Below are 18,036 nucleotides of genomic sequence, written 5' to 3' on the forward strand. Positions count from 1 at the left end.
GCTTGAACCTCGCCGCCAGGGGTTGACAGCCTGAGTTGTCAGACCTGCTGCTGCCTCCAGGTGCGGGATTCAGTTTGGGGGGAAACCCAGGCTGCCTCCTGGTGAGGGATTGAGGATGGGGGGGAAGAGAACCCAGGTGGCAGGGCTCCAGCTGTTAGCCCTGGGAGGGGGAGCTCTGGTCAGGGGTGGCTCTAGCCATTTCGCCGCCCAAAGCACGGGGGCACGCCGCAGGGGGCGCTCTGCCGGTCGCCGGTCCTGCGGCTCCGGTGGACCTCCCGCAGACATGCCTGCGGAGGGTCCGCTGGTCCCGCGGCTCTGGTGGACCTCCCGCAGGCGTGCCTGCGGATGCTCCACCGGAGCCGCGGGACCAGCGGACCCTCTGCAGGCACACCTGCGGGAGGTCCACCGGAGCCGCCTGCCGCCCTCCTGGCGACTGGCAGAGTGCCCTCCGCGGCATGCCGCCCCAAGCACGCGCTTGGCGTGCTGGGGCCTGGAGCCGCCCCTGGCTCTGATTGTCCCCTTTATTCCCTCCCCCCACCTCCAGGGTGTGCACAGCTCTTCTCCACAAGCCCCAGATGCCCAGGGCTGACACCTGAAGCTCTTTTTAAAAAAAAATAGCACACAGCTCACGCCTCCCTTGGCACAACAAACCCTGCGTCTTGGGAGTTAGACTAAGCTTGATAAGTTTATGGAGGGGACAGTATGATGGAATAGCCTAATTTTGGCAATTAATTGATCCTTTGAATATTAGCGGTAAATATGCCCAATGGCCTGTGATGGGATGTTAGATGGGTTGGGATCTGAGTTACTACAGAGAATTCTTTCCTGGGTGCTGGCTGGTGATTCTTGCCCACATGCTCAGGGTTTAACCGATCGCCATATTTGGGGTCAGGAAGGAATTTTCCTCCAGGGAAGATTGGCAGAGGCCCTGGAGGTTTTTCGCCTTCCTCTGCAGCGTGGGGCACGGGTCACTTGCTGGAGGATTCTCTGCACCTTGAGGTCTTTAAACCACGATTTGAGGACTTCAATAGCTCAGACATAGGTTAGGGGTTTGTTACAGGAGTGGGCGGGTGAGAATCTGTGGCCTGCGTTGTGCAGGAGGTCAGAGTAGATGATCATAATGGTCCCTTCTGACCTTAAAGTCTGCGTCCCTTCTAACCCTATGGGTCTAGGATATGATTCTAAGCTGCTCCACTGTGGCTAATTAAGCACTGGACCAAGGACTTGCACTTGGGTCACCTCCAGCTCAGGTGATGAGCCAAACTGGGCCAAAACAGCCCATGTGGGTGATTCAGTCTCTCCTGGTGCAGCTCTTCGACTTTGGATAAACTACTTGACTAGTCATTGGGCCAAAGCAATGGCGCTGCTGATGGGCAGGGTGCTCACCAGGAAAGTGCTCATCAGCGAATCGTTTCCTTTGCGATGTTAAAAGGGCCCAGAAATGAGGTGATGCGTTTCGTTCTGGGACGAACTTAATGTTTCTTTTGACACAAACCACATTTTTTGGTGACTTTTTTGAAATTTTCCATTTCGGTTCAGCCCAAATTGATTTTTTTAAAATGTTTTGCAGCTGCTAGCGAACCCAAAGATGAGTTATTGCCCCATTGACACCTATTGGTCACCAGGACCTGCCAATCACAGACTGAAGAACCCAGGCCTGCTTTGGGCAGCAGGGTGGACTTCTGGGGCAATGCAGCCCTATGCAGAGGGCAGCAGGAGACCTGGGCAGTGTTCCAGCACTCCCAGCTAGACCCCCAGTGTCTGGATCCCACCCCCTAACCACTAGACTCCAGTCAGTTTCACTCCTTGCGTCTCCTTCGCTGGAACAATGCAGTCATTAACTGGGGGCTTGGCTACACTTACAAATTTGCAGCGCTGCAGCAGGGTGTGAAAACACACCCTCTGCAGCGCTGCAAATTGCGGCGCTACAAAGCGCCAGTGTAGTCAAAGCCCCAGCGCTGGGAGCCGCACTCCCAGCGCTGTCCGTTATTCCCCACAGGGAGGTGGAGTACGGACAGCGCTGGGAGAGTTTTCTCCCAGCGCTGGCGCTTTGACTACACTTAGCGCTTCAAAGCGCTGCCGCGGCAGCACTTTGAAGTTTAAGTGTAGCCATAGCCTGGGTTTGTTTTTAACACAAAAACTTTCTTTCGCTGAGGTTGGAAAGAATAAAATCACACATTCACTTCTGTGCCTGGTTTGGGCCAAATGTTAAACAGTCTGGATTGGAGGCTGAAGCTGGCAGTGTCACTGAACTGGGAAAACCTCGATTAAAGGCTTTTTTCCCTCAGTGCCTCCCCACCTTCCCTGAACATGGGGCACTGTTTACATTAGCCGACCCCACCCTGTTTTACTAACAGGCTCACTGGGACCTCTTTTCCTAGTCTAGACCAGTGGCTCTCAACCTTTCCGGGCTACTGTGCCCCTTTCAGGCGTCTGATCTGTCTTGGGTACCCCCAAGTTTTACGTCACTTAAAAACTTACAAAATCAGATATAAAAATACAAAAGTGTCAGAGCCACACTGTTACTGAAAACATGCTCACTGTCTCATCTTCACCATATCATTATAAAATAAAAAAACTGGAATATTAATAGTGTACTTACATTTCAGTGTACAGTCTATAGAGCAGTATAAACAAATCATTGTCTATATGAAATTTTAGTCTGTGCTGACTTTGCTAGTGCTTTTTATGTCACCTGTTGTAAAACTGGACAAATATCTAGATGAGTTGATGTACCCCCTGGAAGACCTCTGTGTACCCCCCGGGGTATGTGTACCCCTGATTGAGAACCACTGATTTAGACAAAGCCAAGCGCTGTGTGGGGTGTGAGCAGTATATTGCGTACAAGTGCTAGATACAAGCACTATATGGGGTGCAGTAGGGGGTATGAGGGCTGTAGGTGGTATGAGACTGTAGGGGGTCCGAGTGCTAGATACAAGCACCATATGGCGCACAGGTATTACATGGGGATGAGCATTGTGTTAGGTACGAGGGCTGCGAGGGGTGTAGGTGCTTGGAAGGCTGCAGGGGGTCTGAGTGCCATAGTGACTATGGGGCTCAATTCACCACTGCCCTGGTGCAGGGACAGGCAGTGTCATTTGTACCAATGACCTGAAAGAAATCATAAAATCAACACAGATGAAGTTTGCAAATGATACAAAATTTGGGGAATCGGGTTGTGAGTTCAATCCTTGAGTGGGCCACTTAGGGATCTAGGGCAAAAATTGGTCCTGCTAGTGAAGGCAGGGGGCTGGACTCGATGACCTTTCAAGGTCCCTTCCAGTTCTAGGAGATTGGTATATCTCCAATTTTTTTTTTTGCTACACAGTGATCTGGCTCACTTGGTAGATGGCACAAGTAAACAATATGCATATGAATATGGCTAAATGTAAATGTATCCATCTGGGAGCCCAGAATGTAGGCCACAGTTACAGGATTAGGTACTTTATACGGGGAAGCAGTGACTCTGAAAAAGATTTGAGGGTCAGGATGAATAATCAGCTGAACATGTGCTCCAAATGCGATGCTGTGGCCAAAGGAGCTAATGCGATCCTGGGATTCATAACCAGGAGAATCTTGAGTAGGAGTAGAGAGGTTATTTTACCTCTGTATTTGGCTCTCATGTGATCCCTGCTGGACTCCTACATCCAAGTCTGTGGTGTCCACAATTCAAGAAGGATGCTGATAAATTGGAGAGGGTTCAGAGAAGAGCCATGAGAACGATTAAAAGATTAGGTGCCTTATAGTGAGAGTCATGGAGCTCTACTCTTTAGCTTAACAAAGAGAAGATTAAGGGGTGACTTGATCACAGACTATAAGCACCTTCACGAGGAACAAATATTTTATAATATATAATTTACAATACTTGTAATCTAGCAGAGAAAAGTCTAACATGATCCAATGGCTGGAAGTTGAAGCTAGACAAATTCAGACTGGAAATCGGGTGTAAATTGTTTACAGTGAGAGTAATTAACCATTGGCACAACTTCCCAAGGGTCGTGGTGGATTCTCCATCATCAATAATTTTTAAATCAAGACTGGATGTTTTTCTAATAGATCTGCTCTAGGAATTCTCTTGGGGGATGTTCTCTGGCCTGAGTTACACAGGAGGTCAGACTAGATGATCACAATGGTCCCTGCTGATCTGTGAATCTATGACCTGGGGCCGTCTACTTTAGCCAAGTTTTGGCCCCTTGCAGTGAAGAGGCAGTGCAGAAAGTGGCTGTGCACCACCAGCAGCAGAAGCAAATGGTCCGCGGAGTTTCCTTAGCGATCACCAGACTGGCTTGTGGTTTAGATTCCCATCATTCATGTGGCTGAGTCCTAGCCCCTGACACGCAAAGCCTAGAAATTCAGGGAGTAACAGAAGTTTAAATGCACTGTTCACACCCATATGGCTCCCCTGCAAATGCTGTTGTGAGTGCCAACTGGGCAGACCCATGGCCATCAGTGACTTTGTATGGGGTGGAGGGGCAGAGACTGCTGGAATCTCAGCTTACATTTTCATCTAGGTGATTTAGGAACCTCAGTCCCATTTTCCAAAGTGACTCGGGCACTCTGGGGCCAAAATCACATTGAGGGTCCCTGGAACTCAGGAGCCCAAGTGTCCACATCACTTTTGACAATGGAATTTAGGAGCCTACGTCGCTGGGTGTTTTTGAAAATTGTCCTAGTAACCAACTCAAGTGACGCACCAGAGGGGCAAGAGCTCAGCTTCCCACCCCCAGTGACTGGGCTGATGACACCCAGCCAACAGGAGCAAAAAGCATCCAATCCAACCCCGGAGCCTTGCTTCTGACCTTAGCCCTGACACTGCTGAGCAAGAGAGAGCTTTGCTTTATTTTGTTTTAAATGCACACACACAACTTGCCTAAAATAGCGAGGCCGCTCCTAGCCCCGCCCCCTGGCAGTACACAGCCTTCCCAAAGGGACAGCAGAGGAGGCAGCCTGCAAACTCAGCCCTGGTCTACACTAGGACTTTAAGTCGAATTTATCAGCGTTAATTCGAACTAACCGCTCAACCGTCCACACCAGGAAGCCATTTAATTCGAACTAGAGGGCTCTTTAGTTCGAATTTGGTACTCCACCCCGGCAGGTGGAGTAACGCTAAATTCGCACTTGCTAGCTCGAATTAGGCTTGGTGTGGATGCTAATCGAACTTAGCAGCTCCGGGAGCTATCCCACAGTGCACCACTCTGTTGACGCTCTGGACAGCAGTCCGAGCTCGGATTCTCTGGCCAGCCACACAGGAAATGACCCGCGAAAATTTGAATTCATTTTCCTGTCTGGGCACTTTGAATCTGACGTTGTGGTTGCACATCGGGGCGAGCTCCGCAGCACCTGCAACGATGCAGAGCTCTCCAGCAGAGGAGTCCGGGCAATCCCAGACTAGAAAGAGGTCCCCAGCATGGACTGACCGGGAAGTCCAGGATCTGATCGCTGTGTGGGGCGAGGAGTCTGTGCTCTCGGAGCTGCGCTCCAACAAGCGGAACGCGAAGACCTTCGAGAAGGTCTCCCAAGCCATGAAAGAGAAAGGATACAGCCGGGATGCGATGCAGTGCCGCGTGAAAGTGAAGGACCTAAGACAAGGGTATCAAAAAGTCAGAGCGGCAAACGGACGCTCCGGAGCCCAGCCCCAGACATGCCGCTTCTACGAGGCACTGCATGCTATTCTAGGTGGGTCTGCCACCACTGCCCCACCAGTGACGGTGGACTCCGAGGACGGAATAGTGTCCCGGGACAGTTTCTCCTCCCTGTTCGCCGATGGGGAAGATGAGGAAGGGTCTTTTGAGGACGGCGCAGGCGACATCCAACCCACTCCCGCTTTCCCTGACAGCCAGGATCTCTTCATCACCCTCACAGAGATCCCCTACCAACCGTCCCCGCCCGTTAACCCGGACTCGGAATCAGGGGAAGGATCAGGCGGTAAGTGCTACAAACAGGGAAACATTTATTTTTGTAAGAAACAGGGATATATATAAAAAATAGAAATACTATATAAAAATTTTTAAATACGAAACTAGACAAACAGCAGGTCTACACACATGGGAATGGAGCAATAGTCCTCTGGGGACAGTTCAAAAAAGCTCTCTGAGAGCAGCTGGAAAAGCCTCAGCAGGAGGTTCCGTGGCAGAGGTGCCTTGTTCGGTGCTCCGTTGAAGCACACTCTTCCGCGCCACGCCATCCTCAGGTAAAGGGGGACCATCGCCTCGACGAGCATGGCAGCGTATGGTCCGGGTCTGTGCAGGGCTTCTGTTAGCATACGCTCTCTCTGAGTCCTGCTGACACGCCTCAAGGTGATGTCGGTGTGGAAGTGCTGCATCTAATTAGTGGAATTAGTGTACTGTTACTATTGTGAATGGTAGACTTTTACTTTGCATAAGAATGACCCTCGCTTAACAGAGTTTTACTTTGCCTAACAATGACCCTCGCTTAACAGAGTTTTACTTTGCATAAGAATGACCCTCGCTTAACAGCCACGTGTTGCAGGCCACAGAGGAAAAGCATACAGGGATCTTTCCCGTTCACTGGCGGGAGGTGCCGCAAAACGGTCATCTTTTCTGCTTTGCACATTGCCTCCAGCAGGAGAGCAGAGCCAAGCACTAAGTGACAAGCACTCTGTACTGTAAGGCTTACCAGGACTTTGTGCAAGAGGGATGCAGCTGTCTCTCCTCGCTTGTGCGCTAGCCAGTGCAATCGCGCCGCCAATGAGAGCGTACTCCGAAATCTCGGACTAGTTCCGAGATCTCGTGAGACTTGGTTCCCTGTTTGGTCTTCTTAACTGAAACTGACTACACTGTGTTTACTGTTGGCAAACATGTATTTCTTGAAGGAAATCACCTACTTTTTCGCATCACACAGCTTCGGCTCCTTCCCGGACTGCCCCGGCATCCCCCTCGCAGAGGCTGGCTCAGATTAGACGCCGAAAGAAAAAGACTAGGGACGACATGTTCCAGGAACTGATGGCCAGCTCCAGAGCGGAGGCGGCAGAGCAGAGACAGTCGAGGGAGAGCCTGTGTCAGCAGCATCGCACACACATGGAACGGGAGGATAGGTGGCGGCAGGAAGACCAGCAGGCGACTCAAACGCTGCTTGGTCTAATGAGGGAGCAAACGGACACGCTCCGGCGCCTTGTAGATGTTCTGCAAGACCGCAGTCAGGAGGAGAGAGCCCCCCTGCAGTGCATCTGCAACCGCCCTCCAACGCCAAGAAGTCCTGTCCCCCCCTCACCCAAAGTGACAAGACGGAGGGGCGGTAGGGGCCGTGAGAACTGTCCCTGCACCGCAGCACACCGATAATGTTCGAGAGAACTCTCCCGCTGTAAATTTGTACAAGCTCTTTCCTTACAGCATCAACCAGTCCCAACTCCAAGTTCAAACCCCCCACTGTGTACTCCATTATTAAAAGCGGTTTGGTGTTACTGACTGTTTCCGTCACGTTTCTGGTGTCAGAAGACTTTCTGTTGTTCTGGGGGGGGGTGGGGATTGTAATTTCAGTGCCTAGCCCACAGTGCCATGCTACAGACTTGGCTGCAGGCTCAACTGCAGGGCACACACAGACTGCAGTCACTAGGCACCAGGGACAGTCTGTGTGGTGTATGCTGCCCCGGGTCTTTCCTTCATGTGTATGCTATTGCAGGGTCCTGGTGCCTGCCATCCCCGAATGTAAAGGCAGGCTTCCCTTCACATGCACTTGGACCGTAGTCACGATCCTCCCCGGTGCCCTGAGCCCCAAAAAGAGACCTCATGCAGGGGCAGATACTCTCCCTTCCCCCACACCCCTCACCCCTTCCAACCCCCAAACCCACAGCCGTCATGTTAACCCCTATCGAAAGACGGCACCCCTCGCCCCTTCCTGCAAACCCACCCATTCCTGCAACCCTCCCCCTACATGCACAACCCCCGTAAAGCGTCCCCCACCCCCCAGGCCTATGTAGGAGCAGGAGGCTGTCCATCCTCTTTTGGACAAGCGGTCTGTACATCAGTGCACACCTTACCCACCACAGAATGCTTCCATGTTTCAACCAAGAAACAGAAATGCAAAGTCAACGAAAGATTTATTATTAATTACTGTTACATTTCATTACTTTTAAAACGTGCTTTGGAAGTGGGGGAAACTTGGAGAACCGAGTTAGTGAGCTCACATCTAACTCCACACATACAGACACAGGCCCATGATCAGGCTCTCTTAAAATCAAGTGGACAGTCACAGGTTACCCTGCTCTGCGAGGAAACTCGCTTTCAAAGCCTCCCTGATGCATATCGCTTCCCGCTGGGATATTCTCTCGGCACGGGTGTCTGGCTGATCGTAAACAGCAGCCAGGCGATTTGCCTCAACCTCCCAAGCGGCCAAAAAGGTCTCGCCCTTGCTCTCACAGAGATTGTGGAGCACACAGCAAGCAGCAATAACTACGGGGATATTCTTTTCGCTGATGTCCGAGCGAGTCAGTAAGGTCCGCCATCTCCCCTTGAGACGTCCGAAAGCACACTCCACCACCATTCTGCACTTGCTCAGCCGGTAGTTGAAGAGTTCCTTCTCTCTGTCCAAGGCGCCTGTATAGGGCTTCATGAGCCAGGGCATTAGCGGGTAGGCCGGGTCCCCGAGGATCACTGTAGGCATCTGCACATCCCCAACCGTTATTTTGTGGTCCGGGAAGAAAGAGCCTGCCTGGAGGCGTCTAAACAGACCAGAGTTCCTGAACACACGCGCGTCATGAACCTTGCCCGCCCACCCGACGTTGATGTTGGTAAAACGTCCCCTATGGTCCACCAGAGCTTGCAGCACCATTGAAAAGTAGCCCTTTCGGTTAATGTACTCGCTGGCCTGGTGGGCTGGTGCCAGGATAGGGATGTGAGTCCCATCTATAGCCCCACCGCAGTTTGGGAATCCCATCGCGGCGAAGCCATCTATGATGACCTGGACATTTCCCAGAGTCACTACCTTTGAGAGCAGTTGCTCAACGATTGCGTGGGATACTTGAATGACAGCAATCCCCACGGTAGATTTGCCCACGCCAAAGTGGTTCGCTACTGACCGGTAGCTGTCTGGCGTGGCAAGTTTCCAGAGGGCTATGGCCACTCGCTTCTGCACACTCAGGGCTGCTCGCATCCGTGTGTCCTGGCGCTTCAGGGCAGGGGACAGCAAGTCACACAGTTCAAGGAAAGTGCCCTTACGCATCCTGAAGTTTCGCAGCCACTCTGTGTCATCCCAGACCTGCAGCACTATGCGGTCCCACCAGTCTGTGCTTGTTTCCCGGGCCCAGAATCGCCGTTCCACACCATGAACTTGACCCATTGCCACCATGATCTCCACCGCCCGGCGTACCCTGCTTTGTGACAGGTCTGCGCCACTGTCCTCACCGTGCTGCCGGAGCCTCCTCGCCCGGTTTGTCAGCATCCGACTGTAGAAGAGGTGTACGATAACGTGCGAGGAGTTGACAACGGCCATAAGTGCAGCGATGATCGCAGCGGGCTCCATGCTCGCAGTGCTGTGGCGTCCGCGCTGTAACCGACCAGACAAGGGCGCGAACAGATCTCCCGCCGGCGCTTTCAAGGAAGACAGGGAGGGCGTGATTGACGGTTCAATGACGACACATTTTTTCCCCAGCATGCATTGGGGGGAAATCCCACAATTCCAATGGGCAGCGGGGAGTGCGGGAACTGTGGGATAGCTTCCCACAGTGCACCGCTTCCAAAGTCGAAGCTGGCCCCGTGAATGTGGACTCAGAAGTTCGAATTTGTGTATTTAGTATGGATACACAAATTCGACTTCTTAAGGTCGAATCCACAAATTCGACTTAAGTAGATTCGAAATAGTCCTGTAGTGTAGACAAGCCCTCAGACTGGAACCGCACTAACTGAGGACTTTGGAGAGAGGCTTCAGCTCCGGGGTGTCTCTTGAGAGCATCGCTGCAGCTCCGTGAGCCGAACCCTGGGGATGTTGGACACTGCACTCCTGGCTGGACACGGCACCCCTGGCTCCTTTCTGGGGTGCATCTATTGCAGGGCCCGTTCCATTGCATGGCAGAGGGCGGTTCTGGATTTCTGGACAGCAACGGGCTGTCCCCCGAGCAGCCTGTGCTGCTGCTCAGTCCCCTTCGCGTGTGAAGATGGGTCCTCCCAAGAATAGCTGGGAAATCGTTCTTTACAAGGCTAGAGCCAAGGGCGGGGATGGAGTAAACTCACACAGGCAGAACTGGGTAGAGGTTACAGGCTGTTTGCTTGTTTTACTGCAAACCTTCCCCCACAGCCGCCTGACAGTTCCTGTGGGGTTATTTTCTTCATCACTCCCCTCTGAGCCCCCACAACCCCCACCCTCCTGGCCACAACACTCCCACGCCACTGCTGCAGCTGCCAAAGTTAGTTCCTCTGAAGAAAACAGCTTCCCCGCGGCCCCGGCCAGTGGTGAGCGACCTATGGTGCTGGGGTGAGGGGGGCCGGCTTCCCCTGGGATTTACACCATTCGCAAGAGGGAGAACCCCAGCGCTTTGCCCTGGCACTCAACTAGCTGGCACTTGTCCACCATGGCACGGTTCGTGACAGTGCAGAGAGCCCATCTGAAGGGGCCTATCCTAAGGTAAGAAGCGTGGAGTTCCCCACATAGCCTTTGCCCAGCTTAGCTGTGGTCTGCCAATAACACAAGCGCTGTGTTTCTGGGCACTTGGGGGCTGGTTCTGGAATTGAATCCCACCTGCGGGCTCCACAAGGCACCGATGCCTTGACTGCATGGGCTACCAAGGGTTATTTAGAGGGACGGCGCACCATGCTGACTAGGCTTTAAATCTTGCTTTGATGCTCCAGTGTAAGGCGCACTAGACAGGGGAACGACAGTCAGAGTCTGGAGGTGAACAGCCCACAAGCCAAGCTCCTCTTTTCTCAGCAGAGACGTCATCTGTTCCCTGGCACTTGGTAACATCAGGGGCTTGGCCATAATTCTTTCCCTGCTCATACTTTTCCATCCACCCACCCCATTGGGTAGCATTGCTGTGTGCTATTAAACAGCTGCTGCGTTCCATCGCAGAGGTGGCTGCATTTCAGTGGCAGGGGTATTGTTTTGCATTTCTGTTGCTCCTTACGTCTGAGGCTGCCTAGGCCTTGGCAGAGGGAGGTTGGAGGGGTACTCACCATTGTGCAGGGAAGGTGCAGAAAGGCAGCGTGGCCTTCCTGAGGTCACCAAGCTGGCTGGTGGCAAAAAATCCAGAGTAGAAGCCGGGAATCCAGACTCCCACGTAAAGTGCATTGGAATCCTTGGGAGAGAACAAGACTCACGGAAGATATCACAGAATCGTTCACTGACAAATGCACCAGGGCAAAACAAACAGAGCTAAAAACTTAGGCAAAGAGCAAAATAAACAGTATCTATTTTAGGGTTAGTTTTGCCCTTACCCCCAAACAGAGCAAATGTGCACGTCATGCCCTGAGTCCAGGCAGCAGCAGGGCAGAGGTTTGGGGTGGGAAGTTTTGCTGTGCTGACCTCTAGCTTAACAAGCTCATTTACTCAGGAAGGGCCAGATCCTGTGGCCTGTCTGTATGGACAGAATCCCGTATCAGGGTCGGGGGGCGCAGGGTTCTGCCTATGAGGATCCGGCCCTTTGTTCCCAGGAGAGTTAGTTTCATGGCCTGGGCTGCACTGAGGAAGCCTCCTCACATGCTCTCGCCAGCTGCAGCTGGGGTGTTGAGCACATGCTGAGATCCTGGGCCAGTGTCATCAGCTCCAGTCCTGCTGAAAGGAGGCTCTGAACCTGGGTGGGATTTGGGGGACGTTTCCCCCGTGGAGAGAAAAAGGGATCTGGGTGTTTCCCATTTGGAAGGAGCTGTGGGGCTGCCACAGCCAGCACGGTATGGTTCTGCTAGCTCAGACTAGCGGGCAGCGACCCCACTCTGCTGCCTCATCCACCTCTCCCCACCCATACTCCCTTGCTGCACCCCACACCTCCTGCCCCCACTGTCTCCCAGTTCTGTGCTCCCCCGAGCCTAGATTGACAGGCAGGGAGTACTTTGAGGGGTGGCTGATGGAGGTACAGAGGGCAGGGTAGGGCCAACATTCCTTCCCCCCTTAGAGAAACCCAGCCCACTTGGTCTGAGTGGGCCCCTGCTCTCAAGCCTGGTATTGTCTTTGTTCCCTTGTATTCTCCCGTCTGCCTATCTGCACTTGGTGTGTCTTGGTTGTATATTGCTCTCTTCGGGCAGCAGCCATCTCTGGCCTGTGTTTGGCCAGCGAGGGCCGGCTCCAAGTTTTTTGCCGCCCCAAGCAAAAATATTTTTCCACGCCCCCTGGCCCCGCCCCATTCCAACCCCTTCCCCAAATCCCCGGCCCCGCCTCCTCCCCTGGGCATGCTGTATTTCCCCTCCTACCCCTCCCTCCCTCCCGGGCAAGCCTGGGAGGGAGGGGGGAGAAGCAGAGTGGTAGCGTGCTTGGGGGGCAGGTGGCAACAGAGTGGAGGTGAGCTGGGGGTGGGGGGGAGCGGTTCCTCTGCACCCCCACCAGGTTACTTCCTGCGGCCCTCCCCGCGCCCCCCACCACCGCAGCTCACCTCCGCTCCACCTGCTCCCCTGAGTGCGCCACCGCCACTCTGCTTCTCCCCCCTCCCTCCCAGGCTTGCCGCAAAACAGCTGATTCGCGCGGCAAGCCTGGGAGGGAGGGGGGAGAAGCGGAGTGGCGGCGCGCTCGGGGGAGCAGGCGGCAGTGGAGAGAAGGTGAGCTGGGGGGGAGCGGTTTCCCCCCCCGGGTTACTTCCTGTGGCCCTCCCTGCACCACCCACCTCTGCAGCTCACCTATGCTCAGGGCCGGGTCCCAGCTTTTTGCGCCCCAAGCAAAAAAACAAAAAGGAGCCGGAGTGACGCCCCTTGGAAAGTGCCGCCCCAAGCACATGCTTGGAGCGCTGGTGCCTAGAGCCGGCCCTGTGTGCAGCACCTGGCGTCAGGGTGTCCTGGGCACTATAGTTACAATCCAGCTAGGGTCTGAGGATGCCCTCCCCCCACTCTGCTGGGGCCGAGTTCATGAACAGCCGAGAGTCCTGCCCTGCCAGGTCCAGCAGGTGCAAGTTCGGCAGAGACTGGGGATTGGCTCCTGCAGAGATCTCTCGGGGCTCCGGCAGTCACAGCCCTGGTGCCCAGCCCATCAGAGCAGGCACAGCTACCCAGCGCTGCTGTACGAGCAAGGACGGCTTTGCTAGGCTAGAGTTAGGCCTTATCACTGGCTGGGCCTCACGATAGGGGGTCAGTTCAGGGAACCTCGTGTCCGTCCATGTCCCTGCAGGCAGGAGGGTTCTGCCTGGTGTAGCCTGAGCTTCTGGCTGTAAGGCCAATGCCTCGGAGGGGGCTTAGCTGAGGGGAGGAGCATCAGAGCTGGGTTTGTGATGGAAACTTTGGGCCCAACACTGAACGGGACTGTCCCATCCCAGCTGGGCCCAGCAGGAGACTTCAATCCATGGCCCACCCCCTGCCTTTCCGCCTGGCCTAGCCTCGATCTGCCCTCTCCATTTTCTTGCCTGACAGGTTGTGCAGCCTCTCTGGGCCCAGCACTGGCAGGGGGTCGATAGCCATTCTCCCCGGGCATCCAGAAGGCAGGTTGGACACTGAATTGAGGCTCTTGTGCCAGCCTTTGGGGCCCGCACGTCCCTGTGTCCAGCCCACTCGGTCTGGGGGAAGGGAGTCCCTGGAATTAATCAAAGTGCTTTGTTTCTGCAAACAAACAAACCCAGCCCAAGGGAGCCTGATAGGGGGAGGAAGGGTATAGTTGCCTATATAAGACAAAGCCCCTAATATTGGGACATCTGGTCACCCTGCACCCGCAGTTGGACTGTGCCCTGCCTGAGCCAGACAAGGAGGGCACAGAAACACAACAGGGACTCACCAGCTGCAAAGAGTTTTAGCAGTGCTCCTGAGAACAAGGTTGGCATTAGGGCCATTTGCAGTGGGGAAACCGAGGCACAATCAGGGAAGGGAGTTGCCCAAGGCCAAAAGAGAAGTTGGTTTCAGAGCCAGGATTAGGCACTTGTGCTGGGTGCTGCACAGACATAGACCAGGATATGCTCCCTGCCCCAGAGAGCTCACAATCTAAACAGGACCTTGCTGTGTTCCTGTGTGTTGTGGGGGATGTGACTAGAAATGAGGAGTGGAGGTGGCTTTGTGCTCCCTATATTCTGGGGCAGCTGAGGGCCTGTCCTGATCCTCATGTAAGTTAGAGCAGCCTCAAGGCTACTCTCTTATACTAGGTTCCCTGTGCTGCTATGCCCTCCCTCCCATGGGATGGGGGAAACAGAGAACAGCCATGCCACAGGCACTGGGGGACTCAAGGCGGGGTGGCTAGGAGCAGGGCTGGCACAGAGCCCTTGAACAAGCTACACACCAGAGAGGGGGGATTCTCCAGTGCCCTCTAACGCTTCCAGTGCAGGGCATGTTACAGAGAATCAGGCCCCAAAGCAGTGCAAAGCTGGGGAGGATCAGGCCCCCTGCAATGGATTTCTCTAGATGCCATTGTTGTCTGTGCGCTGTTTTTCTTCTAACCTTTGTTGAGAGTGTCTCGAGCAAGAGATTTCTGTTTCCCTGCCGTGTTCTGAAACGGCCCCATTAGCGCCACTGTGCTGGGCCATCGATCTGCAGAGCAGCAGTGTAATGTCATGTCAATGCTAATCCCAGCGTTTGTGCTGTCTGCAGCCGTGAAGCACGGGAGGGGGAGCGAGAGCGCAGGATACACCAGGAGTGGGAGCTGCTGTGACCTTTCCCTTCCCAGGCTGAGGGTGCGTGAGATGGGAGGGGAGTACTGGGCAGGGTTGGGCTGGGCAGAGGAATTCTTGACTCCAGGATGCAGCATCTTCTCTGAACTCAGTGAGAGACAGAAGTGACTGAACAAGGGAACTGAAATGCTCTGTGAAAATACAAAACTAGGGAAAGATTTCATAGAGTATAAGACCAAAAAGGACCATTAGATCATCTAGACTGACCTCCTGTAGGCCACCACCAGCATCCACATACGCTTGTACTGAGCCCAGTGACGGGTTAGACTAAAGCATTTCAGTCCGCGGAGACTAAACTCTTGTGAGCCAGAGGCAGAGAACAGGAGAGACTGAGGTGCCATCGGTGGCCCAGGCCCTGCAATGGAGGGAATTGATTAAATGGACGAAGCAGTGAGGGTCCCAACAGGTGATCCCTGCTCTATATACTGCAGAGAAGTTGAAGAAAACCCAAGGTTCCTGCCAATCTGACCTGGGGAAAAAGTCCTTTCCGACCCAAAACCTGACGATCAGTTGGACCCTGAGCTGAGCATGTGAGCAATTAAGCACCTAAGACAAAGGATTCTCTGTGCCACCTCAGACCATGGTTCTACCCTGTCCAGTGTCCTGTCTCCAGCAGTGACCAATCCCAGATGCTTCAGAAGAAGGTGGGGAAAAAAACCCAGAATGCATCTGGGCATTGGGGAAAAATATTCCTTCCTGAACCTGTAGGAAGTGGATGAAGCCCTGGAGCACCCCCCAACTTCCCCCCTCCCCAAAGAGTTGGGGCTGAGCTGAACAGAGCCTGGTTTGACTTTACCTCTCTCTTACACACACTCCCACCCAGGCAAATTGGCAGTAAGTTCCCCATAGTTACACTGAGCTGCCGCTGGTTCAAGTGGGGTTGGAATAAGACCCCCGTAATTTTACCCCAGTGTAACTGCATTGAGTTACTGACTGGCACCTGTGTTGATGAACGGAGAATCAGACCCAGGGTATATCTACACTGCAATGTAAACCCAGGGTTCGTGGAACTCGAGTTAGCAGACACTGGGTTTGTTAACTTAGGGCTTGAGTGTTTACACTCATTTGTAACCCCAGGTTAGGAATTATTGGACCCTTGGTCCCAACCTGGGGCTTCAGTGTCTACACTATGTTATGTGTGACTGAGCCCAGGCACCCACAGCCCAGACTTCCTAGCCCTCCCCAATCCCACTCTAGCCCTTTGTTCATGGGGCACTGTGGGAAAACTTGACTGTCCACGAAACTTGACTATCTAGAGCAATGGTTTTCAAACTTTTTTTCTGGTGACCCAGTTGAAGAAGATGCAGCCTTGGCCTTCAGCACAGCAGGAGGTGTGCACCAAAGACTCTGGGCTGCACTTCTCTCTCAGCCTGTGGACCTATGTCCACCTCCCTTCCAGCCAGCCCAACTCCCAGAATGCTCTGAGAGTCATAGAGCTCTGAAGACCCCCAAGATCAGAGCTGGATCACCTGAGCTTTGAAGCAAGGCATGGGCATGAGCTGCTGGGAGTGGGTGTGGGGCTGGAGTCTCTCACCTGCTCACGGGGCACAGTCCCGGCTAGGGCCAACCATGGTTACAAAGTCCATTGAACATGCTGGGGAGACTCCTCTCATTTATGCTGGGGTAAATCTGGAGTAGCACTACTGAAGTCAGTGCAGTCACATTGGTGTAATGGATAGAAGCTGAGCCATCAGCCAACGTGGCCCCTGCAGGATGCTCTTTGAGAGAGGAAGGGTGGCTTAGTGGTTAAGGTGTTGCAGTGCAAGGGGTCAGGGTTCAATCCCTTGCTCTACCAACAGCTTCTTGTGTGATCAGGAAACAAGCACATCTCTTTGGGCCTCAGCTCCCTGCCTGTAAAATGGCCCTAATCATCCTTCCTTTCCCCACTGACTGGCTGGCTTGCTTACTTAGACTGTGAATTGTCTGGGGGAGAGACAGTCTTGAGCTGTGTCTGTGCAGCCCCATGCACATCAGGGCCCTGAATTCAACTTCAGCCTCTCGGTGTTGCTGTATTGCAAATAATAATAATATCAGGCTGTCTGCTTCAGGACAGAGAGGTTTTAAACTGGGAAAGGTAACTAGGAATCCAAGCTGGTTTCGTCTCAGTGCCGTTTCCTCTCTCCGGAGGGTTGTTGTTGCTCATGACACCGGCAACGTAGGATGGACCCATCACAGCCCGAACCCTCTCCTATAGCCCAGACCTGAAACAGCCCCAAGGGAACCCAGCAGCCCATGGGAACATTCTGACTCAGGATGAAACCACTGAGGGTGGGAGGTTTGCAATGGGAGGAAAAGCTGTGCTCACATTACAAGCCTCTCTCAGCCCCTGGGGCTCCATTGGGAGTTGATGGTGCTCAGGACAGTGCAGATGACACAAAGATTGGGGGAGTGGAAAATAAAGGAGAGGATAGGTCACTAAATCAGAGTGATCTGGATCAGCTGGTAAGCTGGGTGCAAGCAAACAATCTGTTTTCTATACAGCTAAATGTAAATGTGTATGTCTGGGAACAAAAACTCTAGGCCGTATTTCCAGGATGGAGTACTCCATCCTGGGAAGCAGTGACTCTGAAAAACATTTGGGAATGGGGTGGATATTCAGGTGAACATGAGCTCCCAGTATGATGCTGTGGCCAAAGGGGCTAATGCGATCCTGGGCTGTATAAACATGGGAATCTTGAGCAGGAGCGGAGAGGTTATTTTACCTCTGTCTTTGGCACTGGTGCCACCATTGCTGGAATCCTGTGGCCAGTTCTGTGCCCACAATTCATGAAGGATGTTGATAAATTGGAGGGTTTGGAGAAGAGCCGTGAGAATGATTGAAGGATTAGAAAACCTGCCTTTTCGTGACAGATGCAAGGAGCTCAATCTATTTAGCTTAATAAAGAGAAGGTTAAGGGGTGGCTTGGCCACAGTCTGTAGGTACCTACATGGGAACAAATATTTAATAAAAGGCTCTTCAGTCTAGCAGAGAAAGTTATGACATGATCCAGTGGCTGGAAGTTGAAGCTAGATACATTCAGGCTGTACATTTTTAACAGTGAGGGTGATTAGCCATTGGAACAGCTTCCCCTCACTGTTTTAAAACCAAAATGAGAAGTTTTTCTAACAGCTCAGCTCTAGGAATTGTTTTGGGGGCTGATGTTGTACAGGAGGTCAGACCAGATGATCACAGTGGTCCCTTCTGGCCTTGGAATCTATGCGTATATGAAACCTCACAGCTAGCTTCCCTCCCCCAGCCCTGGCTTGGCTGCCTCACCCTGCCCCTTGGGGACTGCTCCAGCCCAGGAGCCCAGTCCTGA

This window comes from Mauremys mutica, chromosome 20 (assembly GCF_020497125.1).
Source record: "Mauremys mutica isolate MM-2020 ecotype Southern chromosome 20, ASM2049712v1, whole genome shotgun sequence".
Classification (NCBI taxonomy): Eukaryota; Metazoa; Chordata; order Testudines; family Geoemydidae; genus Mauremys; species Mauremys mutica.